General features: G+C 45.6%; 1 pseudogene; it reads left to right on the top strand.

The window, feature by feature from the left end:
* The first annotated feature begins 9,740 nt into the window (after window positions 1–9,740).
* Window positions 9,741–15,686, top strand: LOC125154672 (transmembrane 9 superfamily member 1-like; annotated as a pseudogene).
* Window positions 15,687–18,426: the final 2,740 nt, after the last annotated feature.

Consider the following 18,426-nt stretch of genomic DNA (forward strand, 5'->3'; position numbering starts at 1 on the left):
CACAAAGTCTGCTGGGGGGTGGGGGGGCAGCAGTTGGTGTTTCTACGAGCCCTATGGGTAAAAAAAAATTTTTTTTCTTTTAGAGAGAGTGTGGGCAAGCCAGGGAGAGGGGCAGAGGGAGAGAGAATCTCAAGCAGGCTCCATGCTCAGCGGAAGCCCAAAGCAGCCCTCCAGCCCACGACCCTGGGATCATGACCTGAGCCAAAATCAAGAGCTGGATGTTCAGCCGTTCAACCGACTGAGCCACCCAGGTGCCCATCCTATGGGTAATTTTGATGCACACTGGACTTCGAGAACCAGTGGGCAGTGGAAGAGGCCAACTGAGTCTCAACTGTCTATAGACTTGTGACCGTGGTCAATTTGCTGTAATCTAGCTAAGCTTCAGTTTCTTCAGCTGAAAAATCAGGATAAAAATCCTAATGCCTTCCTAGGGAATCTGTAGTGAGAAGGAAATGTGAGATGATGAAAATAAAGAACTTGGCACACAGAACAAGCAATTTATAACGGTTAAGCTATCATTACCATTCAAATGGATGAAAACCCACCTGGCCTGTGGTGGTAGGAAAGTCTTCAGGGAAGAAATGTGAGTTGACATTTGAACCAGGGTCTTGAAGGATAGGAATGCCAGGTGGAGAAGGTGAGAAAAGGTATTCTAGGCACAGGGAGCACTCTAGGTAGTCTCCAGGAGAAGGCCAGGTGTGGGACGGAGAGTGTTGTGGGGGGACTACCGGAGAGGTGGCTGCAGAATAAATCACAGAGAACTTGTGTGCCGCGCGGTGATAGTTACACTTCATTTTTTTTAGGCAGAGAAAATGGCTTTCCAAGAAGGACAGGATCTGCCGTATTTATGAGAAATGGCAAATCTTACAACTGTAGTGGGGAGGCTGTCCTGAGGGGCAGGGAGACGGTTTGAAAGAGATAGTGTTAGGTCAGGCCAGAATCAATGAAGACAGGCTAAGGCCCTGGCAATGAAAGTAACAGGAAAAGAGTAGGAGGAAATGTTTCTCTGAGGAAATGAACAGAACTTGGTGACCAAATGGATGTGGAAGACGAGGGAGTGCTTCTAGATTTCTAGCTTGGTGTAAGATTGAACCATTCTTTAAATATGTAGAAGGAAAAAGAGGTAAATAGAGATTGTACAAATAGAAGCCAGAACTCCAGGGGCTGGAGAACCTTCCCAAGTAGTCAGAAGAGAAGAGAGGCAAGGAGATAAGAAGTAGACATAGGAGCTGCCCAAAAAAAGTCCAGGAAAGTTGGTGTCTTGAGAGCCAAGAGAGATGTCAGTAGATGCCAGTGGACAATTATTTTAAAGGTTGCAGAGACACGGGGCGCCTGGGTGGCTCAGTCGGTTAAGCGTCCGACATTGACTCAAGTCATGAGCTCGCAGTTCATGGGTTCGAGCCCTGTGTCGGGCCCTGTGCTGACAGCTCAGAGCCTGGAGCCTGCTTCCGATTCTGTATCTCCCTCTCTCTCTCTCCCTCCCTGCTTGCGCACTCTCTCTCTCTCTCTCTCTCTCAAAAAAATAAACATTAAAAACATTTTTTTTTAAGTGCACAAACATTAAGTAGGATGAGGACCAAAACTAGGCCATTAGATTTGACAATAGTTGGTCATTTGTGGTGAACTGATGGGGAGTAATTTCACTAGTGTGATAAGGACAGGAAAAGATTTTTTGAAGGAGGCATGGGCAGGGAGAGGCAGAGTGAGCATATGGAAAAATAACCTTTTTTAAATGTTTATTTCTGAGAGGGAGAGACAGAATGGGAGTGGGGGAGGAGCAGAGAGCGAGGGAGACACAGAATCCAAAGCAGACTCAGGCTCTGAGCTGTCCCCACAGACCTGACTGGAACTCACGAACTTCGAGACCATGACCTGAGCCGAAATCAGACACTCCACCGACTGAGCCACCCAGGCACCCCAAGAGGCATTTTTTTCAGACAACAGATGTACCTTAAATTAAACTATTTAGGTATCATGTTCCTGCTTGTCTATTCTGGAAATAACATCACCTTTGCCATTTACCCCTTTGGTTTTAGGTTTTGGGAAAGAGAAGAAGAAGGAAAATTCAGAAGGAGGCAAGAGAATTTTCTGGGTCAGTGAATTTTCATTCATTTTGTTTAGCAATGAATTCAAGCTGCCGAAAAAGGATCGAGAGCATCTTTTACCCCAACCTCGTACGCCGTCCTTGTCCGACCCTGAGCGACTGGGCTAAGACTCTAGGAATTCTTTCAGGACCCCACTGACCTTCCAGAATGTGGCTATATATGTCACCAACGATGAGTGGAGTTGCTTGGACCGGGGCCAGGGGCCCTTTTCCCAGAATGTTATGGGTTTACTGGGTAAAGATTCTGCCATATAGGGAGGAAGGTTTTGCATTTTTGTTGTAATTCACATTCACTGCTGAGGCATCCAGTGGCTCATCAGTTAAGCATCGGACACTTGTTTTTGGCCCAGGCCATGATCTCACGGTTCGTGAGTTCAAGCCCCGAGTTGGAGTCAAGCTCTGTGCTGCTGCTGCAGAGCCTGCTTGGGATTCTTTCTCTCTGCCTCTCTCTCTGCCCCTCCCCTGCTAGCTCTCTCTTTCTCTCTCTCAAAATAAATAAATAAACTTAAAAAAAATGTTGGTAGATTTTAAAAAATGTTTTATTTATTTTTAAGACAGAGACAGAACATGAGTGGGGGAGGGGCAGAGAGAGAGAGGGAGACACAGAATCGGAAGCAGGCTCCAGGCTCTGAGCTGTCAGCACAGAGCCCGACGCGGGGCTCGAACTCACAAACTGTGAGATCATGACCTGAGCCAAACTCGGACGCTTAACCGACTGAGCCACCCAGGCGCCCCAAAAGTTGGTAGATTAAGATAGATTAAATCATTGACCATTTAATTCTGTAAATTGATCAGAAGTCACAAACACCAACTCTCTTTAGAGTCTATTGGTAATAAGATTGTGTTGAAACAACTTTCTAGGCCCAAGATGGAGCCCTTCCTGCCCAAGGTGCTGCATCAGCAAACCGAAATTTACATAGCTTTGATGTCCCAGTGAATGTTCTGCTTGCCCAAAACAGTCTAGGCCATCAGCCAATCCCCTAACGGCAGGCCAACTCTGGGCCTTCTCAACCCAAACCAGGCTAACTACATGGGCCCAGCCAATCAGATATTTTCTATCTGTCTCTTCCTTGTTCTTTAGTCTTTATCTTATCAAAGCTTCCTGCCTGCTGCTCCATTTTGCAGCTTTCTGAAAGGAGAGTGTCCACTTCTTCAAGTGCTAAATAAAGTTTGTCTTCTTTAATTACTTTTTAATAATTGTTCATCCAGGGGCACCTGGGTGGCTCAGTGGGTTAAACGTCCGACTTTAGCTCAGGTCATGATCTCACAGTCCGTGAGTTTGAGCCCTGCGTCGGGCTCTGTGCTGACAGCCCAGAGCCTGGAGCCTGCTTGGGATTCTGGCTCTCCCTCTCTCTCTGCCTCTCCCTGACTCACGCTCTGTCTCTCTCTTTCTCAAAAATAAATAAACATTAAAAAAAAACCCCATCAAACATGGATGAAAGAAATTGAAGAGACACAAACAAATGGAAAGATATTCCACGGTCATGGACTGGACAAACCAACATTGTTAAAATGTCCGTATTATCCAAAGCAATCTACAGATGTAATGCAATCCCTATCAAAATACAAACAGCATTGGGACCCCTAGGTGGCACAGTCGGTTAAACGTCCGACTTCGGCTCAGGTCATGATCTCACGGTTCGTGAGTTGGAGCCCGGTGTCGGACTCTGTGCTGACAGCTCAGAGCCTGGAGCCTGCTTCAGAGTCTGTGTCTCCCTGTCTCTCTCTTCCTCTCTCTCTCCCCCACTCACGCTCTGTGTCTTTCTCTCTCTCTCAAAAATAAACATTAAAAAAATTTTTTTAAATACAAACAGCATTTTCCCACAGAACTAGAACCAATAATACTGGCATTTGGATGGAACCACGAAAGACCCCGAATAGTCAAGACAATCTTGAGAAAGAACAAAGCTGGAGGTATCACAATCCCAGATTTCAAGACATACTACAAAGCTGCAGTAACCAAAACAGTATGGTACTGGCACATAAACAGACACATAGATCAATGGAACAGAATAAAGAGCCTGGAAATAAAACCCACACTTATTTGGCCAATTAATTTTTGATACAGGAAGCAAGAAAATCCAATGGGAAAAAGCCTCTTCAACAATAGTGTTGGGAAAACTGGACAGCTACATCCAAAAGATGAAGCTAGGCCACTTTCTTACACTATACAAAAAATGAATTCAATGGGGCACCTGGGTGGCTCAGTCGGTTAAGCATCCGACTTCGGCTCAGGTCACAATCTCACGGTCCGTGAGTTCGAGCCCTGCGTTGGGCTCTGGGCTGATGGCTCAGAGCCTGGAGCCTGCTTCTGATTCTGTGTCTCCTTGTCTGTCTGCCCCTCCCCCATTCATGCTCTGTCTCTCTCTGTCTCAAAAATAAATAAAAACGTTAAAAAAAATAAAAAAAATAAATTCAAAATGGATTAAAGACCTAAGTGTGAGACCTGAAACCATAAAATTCACAGAAGAAAACATACGCAGTAATTTCCTTGACATCAGTGTAGAAACATTTTTCTAGAAATGTCTCCTCAGGCAAGGGAAACAAAAGCAAAAGTAAACTATTGAGGCCACGCCAAAACAAAGATCTGTTACACAGCAAAGGAAATCATCAACAGAAGGGCAAGGTAACCCGCTGAGTGGGAAAAGATATTTGCAAATGATGTGTCCAATAAGGGGTTAATATCCCAAATGTGCAAAGAACTCATACAACTCAACATCAATAAAGTAATCCGATGAAAATGGGCAGAGGACCTGAATAGACATTTCTCTAAAGACGACGTGCAGATGGTCAATAGACACACATGAAAAGATGCTCAACATGACCAATTGTCAGGGAAAAGCAAGTCAAAACCATGAAATAACACTTTACGCCTGTCAGAATGGCTGGAAATAGAAGATACAAGAATCCCAAGTGTTGGTGACGATGTGGGAAAAAGGAACCTTCGTGCACCGTTGGTGGCAATGTAAATTGGCGCAGCCACTGTGGAAAACAGTACGGGGGTTCCTAAAAAAATGAAACATAGAAACACCATATGATCCAATAACTCCACTACTGAGTATTTACCCAAAGACAATGACAACGCTAGTTTGCAAAGACAGCTGTATCCCTATATTTATTGCAGCGGTATTTACAATAGCCAAGATATGGAAGCAGCCCAAGTGTCCATCGATAGATGAATGGATAGAGAAGAAGTGGTATTTGGGGCGTCTGGGTGGCTCAGTCGGTTAGGCGTCCGACTTCAGGTTCAGATCATGATCTTGCAGTTTGTAAGTTCGAGCCCCGCGTCGGGCTCTGTGCTGACAGCTCAGAGCCTGGAGCCTGTTTCGGATTCTGTGTCTCCCTCTCTCTCTCTGTCCCTCCCCTGCTCACACTCTGTCTCTGTCTCAAAAATAAACAAACATTAAAAAAATAAAAAATTAAGATGGTAATAACATTGTTTGGTGACAGATGGCGACCACTCTTACCGTGATCACTGAATAATGTATAGAATTGTTGAATCCCTATATTGTACACCTGAAACTAATGTAACCTTGTATGTTAATTATACTTCAATTGCAAAAATTCATTGAGCTGTAAAGTTATGGTTTGTGCACATTTCAGGGTGTAGGATTCACTTCGATATAATGTTAAAAAAAGAAAAAAAAAAGCTGATTGACTTCCCGGCCAACAGCAGCTCTGGAATTGGGGGATGTCCCCAGGGGACAGGCAGCCCTCCAGGCGAGGCTCACATTACAGAGTCTTTGTCCTTTCCTGGATTTGGGTTGGTAATTCTTCACTCTTTTGTTAGCTCTCTGATGCCTTCAAGTGGATGTTTTTTATATCCTAACTGGCTTTTGGTCTCCTCAGCAGGAAAGATGGGCTAAATCACCTAGCCTACTATTGCCAGAAGTTACCAGAAGGTAAAAACTACCCCCCTGTAGTTTTCTCCCGTCTGGAGAGTGGGGGGTGGGACTGAGAATTCTAAGCTTCTACTCATGGCTTGGTCTTTCTGGTGACCAGCCCCCAACCAGGAGCCCACCAGGCATTGTCTCATTAGAACAAAAGATACTCCTAACACCCAGAATGTTCCCAGGGATTTAGGAGCTCTGCCTCAGGAACCAGGGTCAATAATACCTAACATTAGAACAAAAGATGTTCCTAGGGCTTTTTTTTTTTCATGTTTATTTATTTTTGAGAGAGAGACACACACACACACAGAGTGTGAGCAGGAGAGGGGCAGAGAGAGAAGGAGATACAGAATCCGGAGCAGGCTCCAGGCTCTGAGCTGTCAGCACAGAGCCCGATGCGGGTCTCGAACTCACAAATCGTGAGATCATGACCTGAGCTGAAGTCGCATCAGACACTCAACCAACTGAGCCATCCAGGTGCCCCGAAAGTACAAGGCATCTTTAAAAACACAAGTATTATTGTTTAAAAACGAAAAATTTTTCAAAATCCCATAAATTGCTTGACAGAAAATAGCCATGCTTCTACCGGTTAAAATAGGTTTTTAATTGAGCTCTATTTTCCTAAGAGTAGAACACAGTTAGTCACTGAACACACCATCCACTTCACTCCCTGCCAGTCTAGCAGACGTCAGGGTCCTAGACCTGGGGGTGGAGGTGGTAGGGTGACAGTGTCTATGGTTGGGCTTGAAAAAGTTCTTGACCCCCATAACACTGTAAAATATACACACATATACATTTACGTTTGGGGGAAGAAGGGGTTCACGGCTTTCATTAGATCCTTGAAATTATAAATACAGGAAAGCAAGGACCTTTCTAAGTCATGGGGTGGGACGCCATGAGACATGGAGGGAACATGAGGGCCAATCAGAAGAACCTGTTTGAATGAGATAGGGGTTCAGGTAGCAGAACTGTGGCGGCCGGTTAATATCACTACAGCCACGTTCACGGCTGAGCCCTCCAGACTGCTCACACCCCCCCCCCCCCCCCCGCGGCTCCATATTTGCGCTGCTATGGAATATCTGAGATGGATAACAAGGGGCTAATTATGCGTCAGGTCTAGGTTTAATGGAATAAACTGTTGTTTTAAGCATAAATTAGGGGGACAGCAGTGTGATGAAAGTTGCATGTTTGTTTCATGTCGAACTTTTAGAATTTTATAGCAGGAAGGATGAGAGGGTGTCTAAGTCACTCCCCCATGTTTCATGTGGAAAAAAAAAAAAAACAGGATTAAGGAGGTGAAGTGATTTTCTCAAAATCCCTGTGGCTCCTGGCTCTCAGTCTGCAGCAGTTTTTCAACGCACTAACTACTCTCTCTTCTGATATACATGGGGGAGGGGGGAGGGCAACTTTTTAAGGAAAGGAATTCTGGGGCAAAATCATCTGTTTCTGGTAAAAAGGCAGGTAGCTCAGTCATTCAAGAGGAAGAACATTTGCGTGACTTGGGTTCCTTAAAATGTTCCAGTCTAAAAAACATCCCCTCCCACCACTCGGACACGTTCAGATGCGAGGAAGGATGTTCCAGAAGGCCAGCTGTGACCCAGCGCTGAATAGAGGCTGCTTCCTCTGAAACACGAGGTCGTATCAAGCTGGGCAAATCTAAGAGCCAGAGCAGGCACTGAACCTTCCTGAATGTCAAAATCGTTCAGCTATTTTTAAAACGTTCGGACTTTTATTGGTTTAACAGCCGAGAGGGGATGAAAGTGGTAGAAAAAGCCTGAAGAAATTTGTAACTTAGATAAATGTTTTATGTACCCAGAGGGTTTTTGTTCAGTGCTATAGTGTCTGAAACTTACATGTGTCATGGGGCTGAATGCTGCTCCTGTCCCACTTTGTGTGTTGAAATCCTAATCTCCAGTTTGTCATAATGGCTGTGTTTGGAGATAGGGTCTTTAAAGAGATAACTGAGTTAAAATGAGGTCATTAAGGTAGCCCATAATCCAGTATGACAGGTGCCCTTATAAGAAGAAATTGGGACACAGATTCACAGAGGAAAGCGCCGGTGAGGACACAGGGAGAAGATGTCCAGGAGCCAACCGTGTTGACTTGACCTTGGACTTCCAGCCTCCAGAACTGTGAAAAAATAAATTTCTGGTTTTTAAGCTACCCAGCCTGTGGTATTTTGTTACGGCAGACAACATGCAAACCTCATTTTGCACGAGAAGGCGAACTTCTTTATATAATTCTACGGAAACCTTCTTTGCAAGGTATTGGTGAGGCACAAGACACTTCTCCCTTGGTTCGGTTCCTCCATTCCAGAGTTTTCTGGGTCTGATTCCCACGCCAGCCATGTGTGTTCCTGGCCTCTCTGCTTCTGCCATTCACTCTGAGTGTGGAATGCCGACAGTTTTTCAGATACTGGCGCTGAACTCCAAGAGGCACTAAGGCAAAGAAAGGTCTCTGTCTGTCTCCTGTGATCGCTGAGGCTCCGAGCAGCGCTCTGCTGGCCCCTTACCATCCCCAAACCCAACTCAGGTTCTGCTGCAGGGATTTGTGGGGCCTCCCTCTCTTGGTGAGGCTGGAGGGGCCGGAGAGAGGGGCACAGACCTGGGCTTCAGAAGCGTGTGCGATGGTAGTTCTCGGGCTCAGGGAGGAGCAGGACTGGAGACCTGTGAGCCCCTGACACACTTTCCTCCCTGCTCCGCCCAGCCGGGGGTCACCTCACTTCCCCTCAGCTTTCCACATCCAGAGAAGCCTCCCCAGCTGGCCGTACCAGCCCTGCCAACCCCCGTGGGGAGACTGTCTCCCATAGTGCAGTTTCCGCACTACATTAGGTGCAGAAACTAGAGCAGTAAAGAAAAGCCCAGACCCATTTCGACGAAAACCCGCCGGGTGAGAGAAAATGGTTCAGAAAAGCAATTATGACAATATGATGGGCAGAGTGTTCCCATTCAGTGATGCCCGTGACGGGGGCACAGAGGGGAGGGGTCTTGAACGCGAGACTGAAGTTAAGGAAAAGTTTTGAAGGGGTGATCGCAGAGCTGAGCTTTGAAAGCTGAACATAGCTGGCCAGGCCTGGAGAAGGAGCAAAGCACAGGTTACTGCAAAGGCTAAGAATGGGGCCTTGGGGGAGCCTGGATGGCTCAGTCGGTTAAGCGTCCTAGTCTTTTTTTTTTTTTTTTAAGTTTATTTACTTATTTTTGAGAGAGAGTGAGTGAGCGAGAGAGCACAAGTACAAGCAGGGAAGGGGCAGAGAGAGAGAGAGAGAGAGAGAGAGAAACACAGAATCCAAGGCAGCAAGGCAGCCTCCAGGCTCTGAACGATTTCGGCTCAGGTCATGATCTCACAGTTTGTGAGTTCGAGCCCCGCATCAGGCTCTGCACTGATAGTGAAGAGCCTGCTTGGGATCCTCTCTCCCTCTCTCTCTGCCCGTCCCTTGCTCACGAGTGTGCTCTCTCTCTCTCTCTCAAAATAAATAAATAAAACTTAAAAAAAAAAAGAATGGGACCTGGGAGCCGTGCTCCTGGATCCAGACCCCGTACTTAAGAACTAAATGACCTCGAGCAAGTTTCTCGACATCTCTTAGCCTCAGTTTTATCATCTATAAAATGGGAAATAATAACCAGCTCATATTATTTTGAGGATCAAATGAAATAGTGCATATTGCCTGGGAAAAAACATAGGTGCTCAAGAAATCATAAAGGGTTTCTAAAGAAATGAAACCAAGGACTCGTTACATAAATAGGGGAATGGCAGGGATGAGGCTAAAGAGGCAGCAGGGTCCGGATGATGCAGGGCTTGTGTGGTAAGTTAAAGAAGCTAGGACTTCACCCCGTAGGCCGTGGGGAGCCACTGAAAGCTGTGGGCAGGAGAAGAGCACGATCAGATTGACATCTTAGCAACATCACTCTGGCCGCACCAGGGAGGATGGCGGCAGGGAACGAAGAGACTTGCATCGGTCCTGGGAAGGGTTGACTTAGGGACAGTTGGGGGGAGACGGGCTTCAGAGTCGGGAGCCTGCCCTGTGCGGACGTGAGCATCTGAGAGGCATCAGCGTCAAGAGGGGCAAGAAAGCAGTGGCCCCTTTGGACTGCAGGGGGAGAAGGAGGCGAGCCGAGGGTTCCTTTCCCCCCACCCTCGCTGATGCTTGTTATCTCTTGTCTTGTTTGATAATAACCATCCAAACAGGTGTGAGGCAATGTCTCACATGGTTGGGGTTTGCATTTCCCTAATGATTAGTAATGTTGAGGGGCTCCTGGGTGGCGCAGTCGGTTAAGCGTCCGACTTCAGCCAGGTCACGATCTCGCGGTCCGTGAGTTCGAGCCCCGCGTCGGGCTCTGGGCTGATGGCTCGGAGCCTGGTGCCTGTTTCCGATTCTGTGTGTCCCTCTCTTTCTGCCCCTCACCCATTCATGCTCTGTCTCTCTCTGTCCCAAAAATAAATAAACGTTGAAAAAAAATTTTTTTTAAATGATTAGTAATGTTGAGCGCCGTTTAAAATTTTTTTTTAATTTTTAACGCTTATTTTTGAGAGACAGAGTGTGAGCGGGGAGGGGCAGAGAGCGGGAGACACAGAATCCGAAGCAGGCTCCAGGCTCTGAGCCGTCAGCACAGAGCCCGATGCGGTGCTTGAACTTGAGAACCGTGAGGTCATGACCTGAGCCGAAGTCCGATGCTTAACCGACTGAGGTGCCCCGAGTGACTTTTCAATGTCTGTCCTGTTGGAAAAAGGGCCATTTGGGTCCCTTTGCCTTTTAAAAATTTAATTAACGAATCAATTAACTAATTAATTAATTTTTTAATTTACATCCAAGTAAGTTAGGAAATAGTGCAACAATGATTTCAGGAGTAGCTTCCAAGTGGTTCATCCCCTGTGTATACCACCCAGTGCTCCTCCCAAGGAGCATCTTCCTTAGTGCCCCTTCCCCATTTAGCCCATCCCTCCTCCCACACCCCATCCAGCAACCCTCGGTTTGTTCTCCAAATTTATGAGTCTCTTACGTTTTGTCCCCTCCCTGTTTTTATATTCTTTTGGTTTCCTTTCCCTTTGCTTCCCTTCATCTGTTTTGTCTCTTAAATTCCACATACATGAGTGAAGTCATATGGTAATTGTCTCTGACTGCCTCATTTCACATAATGCCTGCCAGTTCCATCCACGTGGCTGCAAATGATCGTTTTGCCACTTTTCGCTGGGTTGTTTCTTTGCTGTTGACTTTTAGGAGTTCCCTACATATTTTGGAGGTTAACCCCTTACCAGAAATATGATTTCCAATCTCTCTCCCTCCATACATTGCCTTTTCATCTTGTTGATGGTTTCCTCGGTTGTGCGGAAGCTGTTTAGTTGAAGCTGCCTTTGTTTTTGGCGTATGAATAAACTCTCAGAACTGCTTTTGCCCTGAAGGCACTGGCCGACTCCACAGGGAGCTGCCGCAAAATGGAGCCATGGTTCTGCTCACAGGCCTCGAGCTTGAGAAGATCAGAAAAGCGTAAGTCCAAGGGACCCAACACGCATGCTCAGGGTAAGGTGACACCAGACTTAAACCCACGTTCTTTTGGCACAGGGGAAAGGTTCCTGGAAGGCAGTAAACCAAGCCCAGGCTTCCTGAGGAAGAGAACACTGAATTCACACTTCAGGGGTGGTGCGCAGGTAGGAATTTGGCTGCAAGCGGTGTGGGTTTTGATGGCGCCCCAGGCATCTGGCAAGAGCGAATATCCCTTTGGAAACACAGACGAGATCTGATTTCTCTGCATTCTCGCCAGTACTTGGTATTACCAGCATTTTTCGTGTTAGCTGGGCCATAAATGGTTAAGCGTATTGTTTGCATTTCCCTAATGGCTAAGGATGTTGAACATTTTATAACCTCTGGTGCAACACCTGTTCATGTATTTTGCCCATTTTTGAACGGGATTATCTGGGGCGCTTTGTTTGCTTGTTTATTGCTGAATTCTTAGTATTTTCTAGATACAAGTCCTTGGCCAGATATGCGCTTTACAAATGTTTTGTCCCAGTCTGCAACTAGTCTTTTCAACATCTTAAGAGGGTCTTTTGTGGAGCAAAAATTTTAATTTTGATACAATTTAAAGCTATCAATTATTTTCTTTGGTGGATCCTGCTTTCGGTGTCAGGTCTAAGAACTTTTTGTCTAGACCAAGGTTCCTCAAAACTCAATTTTCTCAATTTTGAGAATGTGAGGTAAAAGTGAACACAGCAGCTCTGTGTCACTCATTTCTCACTTATCTGTGTAACCATGGTGATGACCCTTGGGCAGACTCAGAAGAAAACTCCTGGAACATTCGCACAGCTGCCGGTGAGATGTTATTCCATATGCCCAAAGCAGAGGGTGAAGAGAAAGGCTGTCAGCATGTTTAAAATAAATGTAAGGATTGGGGCACCTGGGTGGCTCAGTCGGTTAAGTGTCTGACTTTGGCCCAAGTCATGATCTCACAGATCGTGAGTTCGAGCCCCATGTCGGGTTCTGTGCTGACAGCTCGGAGCTCGGAGCCTGGAGCCTGTTTTGGATTCTGTGTCTCCCTCTCTCTCTGCCCCTCCCCCGCTTGTCCTCTGTCTCTGTCTCTGTCTCAAAAATAAATTAACGTTAAAAAAAAGTTTATTAAAAAGAACTTTGGACCCCAAGACTCGGGTTGTATTCCCTGGGCCAGGACATCTCACATATGTTCCTGCTGTTTGCACATGGAGAAGGTGTGCCTGTGCTACTGTCCCCACAGAGAGATAAGAAAGCACGCATTTGACCTCTCTAGGCTTTGCTTATAAATATCTTTTTCCTGCTGTTCCTGCATTGTATCCTTTGCTGTAATAAATCTTAACCTGAAGTATAACTTTATGTGGGGTCCCGTGGGTTCTGCCAGTGCATCATGGACTAGCTGTGAGACCACTGAGACAGGGGGTTGTTTTTCTTAAAACTAAGAATTGAGTTTGTTTGCTTTTTAAGTTAAAAAAGAATTTTTTAATGTTTATTTTTTGAGAGACAGACAGACAGAGAGAGAGAGAGAGAGAGAGAGAGAGAGACCGAGTGGGAGTGGGAGAGGGACAGAGAGAGAGGGAGACAGAATCCAAAGCAGGCTCCAGGCTCTGAGCTGTCAGCACACAGCCCGATGTGGGGCTCGAACTCATGAAGCTGAGATCATGACCTGAGCAGAAGTCAGACCCTTAACCTACTGGAACACCCAGGCACCCCATTTTTTAAATGTTATTTATTTTGAGACAGAGAGAGAGAGAGAGAGAGAGAGAGAGAGAGAGAGAGAGAGAGAGTACATGCACACATGTAAGTGGGAGAGGGGCAGAGAGCCAGGGAGAGAGAGAATCCCAAGCAGGATCCATGCTGTCAGCATGGAACCCGATTCGGGGCTCGATCCCACAACAGTGAAATCATGATCTGAGCTGAAATCAGGAGTTGGACACTTAGCCAACTGAGCCATGCAGGCACCCCAAGAATTCAGTTTTTTAAATTGTTATAAGACTTCTAAAATCATCTATTTCATAACTGAGCAATTTTGGTAGTTTGTAGCTTTCAAGGAATTGGTCCATTTCATCCAAGTTGTTGAATTTATACAGGTAGAGTTGTTTACATGTTCCCTTATTATCCTATTACTCCTATTATTATTCTTTGGAGTCTGTGAGAATGGCCAATATTTTATTCTTTTTGGTTTTGTTTTCAGAGCATCTTCATGGAAATTATTTGACGTGATTTCTAACTACGACCCTGTGTGGCAGGCAGGGCAGGCGTTATTATTGGCGTTGACAAAGAAACATAGCTGCTCAGAAGTGCCTGTTTCAGGACCACGTGGACAGAAAATTGCAAAGCTGATATTAGAGCCCAGGGCTCCTGGCTCCAAGCTTCTCTTTTGGCAATAAGGTCCCAACCATCACACCCACGTAATTCTGTTGCCTTCCATCCCTACCTCTCGGCTCTTTCTTAACTGGCTTTTTACTCTCTGCCTAACCTTCCCTTGTCATGCTTTTTCTTGATTGAATCCTATCTCTTAAAAGATTTTTTTTTAATGTTGATTTATTTTTGAGAGAGAGAGAGAAAAAAACAGAGTGTGAGCAGGGGAGAGGCAGAGAGAGAGGGAGACACAGAATCTGAAACAGGCTCTGGGCTCTGAGCCATCAGTACAGAATCCGACGCGGGGCTTGAACTCATGAATGGAGAGATCATGACCTGAGCCAAAGTTGGATGCTTAACCGACTGAGCCACCCAGGTGTCCCTAGAGACTTTTTTTGATGGTCACAACTGGAGGAGTGCCACTGGCATCTAGTGGGAAGAGGCCAGGGACGCTGCTAAATATCCCACCAATGTCAACACAGCCCCGTCCAGAACAAAGAATGATCTGGTCCAAATGTCAGTAGTGCCAAGGTTGAGAAACTCTGCTCTCATCCTATGCCCAGGGAGGCCTTGTCTGACTCCTAGCTGGCTCTTTGTACGTGACACAGTTACGCCAGGCCACCAAGGCTGCAATGCTTTGAATTTGTGGTGGACGACTTGTCAATCGGTGGCTTTGTGGGCTACAAGGAGGACAGCGGCTTCCTGCCACATGGCCCTAAGATAGGACTCTAGATCCCTTTGGATTTTCACATTGAATCCATGGAGATGGAATTATTTTGCCAATGTCTCAGGGTTGGGTTTCAGGTCCCACACCCTGGCTGGGTGATGGCCTCATCCGTACTTACAGAGTGTGCTGGTCTGAGACTTCAGTGGAAGGTTGGGGGTGGCAGGGTCGTGGTGCTGATGGTGGTGACTTCTTCCCCCAAGCACTGGAAATCTACTGCCTGTCCGTCATCGACTCCAGGGTGCCCATGTTCTCACAGGTGGCACTTGTGGCTGTCATTCTCACGTGTGCTTTGGAATGACCTCACTGGGTACAACTTAGATGAGGAGGTAACCTCTGGAGGTTCTGGTGATGGTTTTGACCAGGGTGACAATGGCTGGAAAATCATCCACGCGGATGCCCTCCTCTCCCATCCATACCCTGGTCTGCTCTGTGCTATGCTGGTCACGGGTGCCCAGTTCCTGACCTCTGGGCATGGTGAGGTGATAAGAATTAATTGGGAATTTCTCAAGGGGTAGAACTAAGTAGGTCATCTACTTAGTAGAAGGTTTGCAGATCTTCTCTTCTTTCGAAGATGAGGGGCAGACCTAAGGGGTGGGGTGGCTCTAGAGAGGATGAGTATATTCTATGTTAGGGTTTCTGGACAACAGAACTGGGGGAAGATTGCTTTGCTGCAGGCGTTGGGTCTGGAAGAAAGGGGACTGATTCCTCTACGATGTACCGGAAGAGGGACAGGTGAGACCTGATACAGGCTTTTTGCTGCTCCCCTACCAGCACTGTTATCATGGTCCTGCTGGGCCTCCTCAGTGTGTATCGTCATGAGGCCATTGACTTGGTGCCATCTTGTTGTATGTCCTGACCTGCTGTATCTCTGGTTATGTGTCTAGCCACTTCTACTGGCAGACTGGGGTTGAATGTTGGGTGTGGGACATCACCCTCACCACTGGTCTCTTCTCTGGAAGAGAAGTCCCTCTCCGACTGCCTTGGCCATGTCCCATAAATCTTGATACGTTCCATTTTCAGTGCAATGTGATTTATTCCTTTGAGAGTTCCTCTTTGACACGTGGATTATTGTGTGTGTCCATGTGTTGGAGAATTTCCTGCTATCTTTCTGTTACTGATTTCTAGTTTGATTCTATTGCGATCAAAGGTCACACTCTGTATGATTTCAATTCTTTTGAATTTGCTGAAATTTGTTTTATGACCCAGGACATAGTCTATCTTGGTGAATGCCCCAGGTGCACTTGAAAAGGATGAGTATTCTGCTGTTCTTGGGTGGAGTGGTTCTATAAATATCAATTAGGTCCTTCTGAATGACAGTGTTGTTCTATATCCTTGCCGGTTTTCTCACTAGTAATTCTGTCTACTGTTGAGACAGTGGTGTTAAAAATCCTCAACTATAATTCCGGATTGGCCTATTTCTCTTTTCAGTTCTATCAACTTTGCTTCATGTATATTGGAATTCTGTTGTTTGGTCCACACTCATTTAGGACCGCTATGCCTTCTTGGTGAATAGATCCTTTTACCTGTATGTGATGTCCTTCTCTATCCTTCGCAATTTTCATTGCTCTGAAGTTTACTTCATCTGTTATTAACATAGCCACTACTGCTTTCTACTGACTGATGTTTGCATAGTGTATCTTTATCCTTTTACTTTCAATCTACATATATCTTTATATTTGAAGTGAGTTTCTTATCTACAGTACATAGTTGGATTGTGTTGTTTTTAAGTGACCAAAAGGCCACCTGGAGCTCCACCCCTTTAAAAAAAATTTTATATGTTTATTTATTTTTGAGGGAGAGAGAGACACAGAGCATGAGTGGGGGAGAGACAGAGAGAGATGGAGACACAGAATCTGAAACAGGCTCCAGGCTCCGAGCTGTCAGCACAGAGCCTGATGCGGGGCTCAAACTCCCAGACGGTGAGATCTTGACCTAAGCAGAAGTCAGACGCTTAACTGACTGAGCCACCCAGATGCCCTGGAGCTCGACCCTTTGATTCTCCTGGTTTAGCAATTCCAGAGTACAGAACGTGCCTCTCTCCTGGTAGCTCCAGCAGCCTTCCCAAGGAGGCCTCTCATTGGCCTTGGCTCCACTCGGTTTTTATTTTAATTTTTTTTAAGTTTATTTATTTATTTTGAGAGAGAGAGAGAGAGAGAGAGAGAGAGAGAGAGAGAGAATGAGAGAGAGAGAGAGAGATCACATGCAGGTGAAGGGCAGAGAGGAGAAACAGAATCCCAAGCAGGCTCCCAGCCCTCAGCTCAGAGCCCGATGTGGGGCTCAAACCCATTAACCACGAGATCATAACCTAAGCAGAAGCCAAGAGTCAGACCCTTAACTGACTGAGCCACCCAGGTGCCCATCACTCTTTGTTTTTAACTAGTGCATCCATACCATTTACATTTAATGTAATTTTGGTATGTTAGGGTTTAAGTTTGCCATTTTATTAATTCTTTTCTGGTTTTCACTCCTCTGTTTCCCTTTTCATGCTTTTCTCTGGGTTTCCTGAACATTTCTTAGAATTCCTTTCTGATTTATTTATACTGATTTGGAGTGTATTTCTGTAGTGTAAGTTCTTGACATTAAACTTTCGATTGCCGGGGCACCCATTGCAAAGACATCCAGCTCAAATTAACATACTGCCAGGTGGATTGCACAGTTACCAGCAAAACAACCAGGAAGGGACGAGGCCACCCTCACCCATGAAGTTTCCCTTTTAGAAAGTGCTGAGTAACATAGATAACCGGCCACTTGAGTGATCTCATTTCTCCTTTCCTGTGCCCCAATTCCTGCTCTTATGCCATAAATTTGCCAATAAAGAGCCTACCTGTGAAACCCTAGGTACCCCACCCTCAGACCCTAATGAAGGCAGAGCCCCAGGTCCTCTCTCTCCCTCCCTCTCAACCCATGACCTTATGTGTGGCCCTTGGCTGTGCCAGGTTCCCTCCAGGACTTGTAATAAACCTTGTTCTTCAGAGTTCCCTAATGGTTTTGCTGAAGTACATCCCCAAATCACAGTAAGAACAACAGGGCTGGTCCAGCCACAACACCGGCTCTGGTGGTGGTGGAAAGGGGATGTCTACGGGGCTCTGGCATTCCTAACCAAGAACATTACTATCAACAGGCTGGGACTGAAGCAACAATCTCTTTCTATGGTAGTTTTTGCAGTGGTTTCCCTGGGTGTTATACATACATAACTTACTACAACAGCCTACTGGTGTGAAAACACTTAACCATATTATCTCCATTTAGGTCTCTTTACCCCCCACCCCTGTTTATAATTGCCTTACATATTTCTTTCGCATACAATGAGAACCATATCAGGTGATGATGTTATTATGCTTGTTGCCTTGTCTATTAAGCAGAATTTCAAAAAGTCAAGAGAAAGATAATCTATTATGTTTGCCCATCACTTTACCATTATCATTGTTCTTTCTTAATTCCTGATGTTCCACATTTCTTCTTCTATCATGTCCTTTCAGTTTGAAGAACTTCTTCTATTCATTCTTTTAGGGTAGGTTTCTTAGTTCTCCTTCACCTGCAAGTGTAAGTGTCTTTTCTCTTCATTCCTAAAGGATATTTTTGCTGGATATTGAATCCTGGGTTGACAGGTCTTTTTTGTTTGGACTTGAAAATGTTGTGTTACTTCTTTCTGGCTTCCGAGGCTTTTGGGGGGAATCTGCTGTCATTTGAGTCATACCGTTAGGTAACAGACTGTTTCTTTCAAGAAACATCATAGCTGCTTTCAAGATTTTTTGTCTTGAGTTTTCAAAAGTTTGATTGTGTCCTCTTTTCATTTCTTGAATTTGTAGGTTTCTCTCTTTTGCCAAATTTGGGGAAATAACAACCATTATTTCTTTTAATATTT

This window comes from Prionailurus viverrinus, chromosome E3 (assembly GCF_022837055.1).
Source record: "Prionailurus viverrinus isolate Anna chromosome E3, UM_Priviv_1.0, whole genome shotgun sequence".
In the NCBI taxonomy this organism is placed as follows: Eukaryota; Metazoa; Chordata; class Mammalia; order Carnivora; family Felidae; genus Prionailurus; species Prionailurus viverrinus.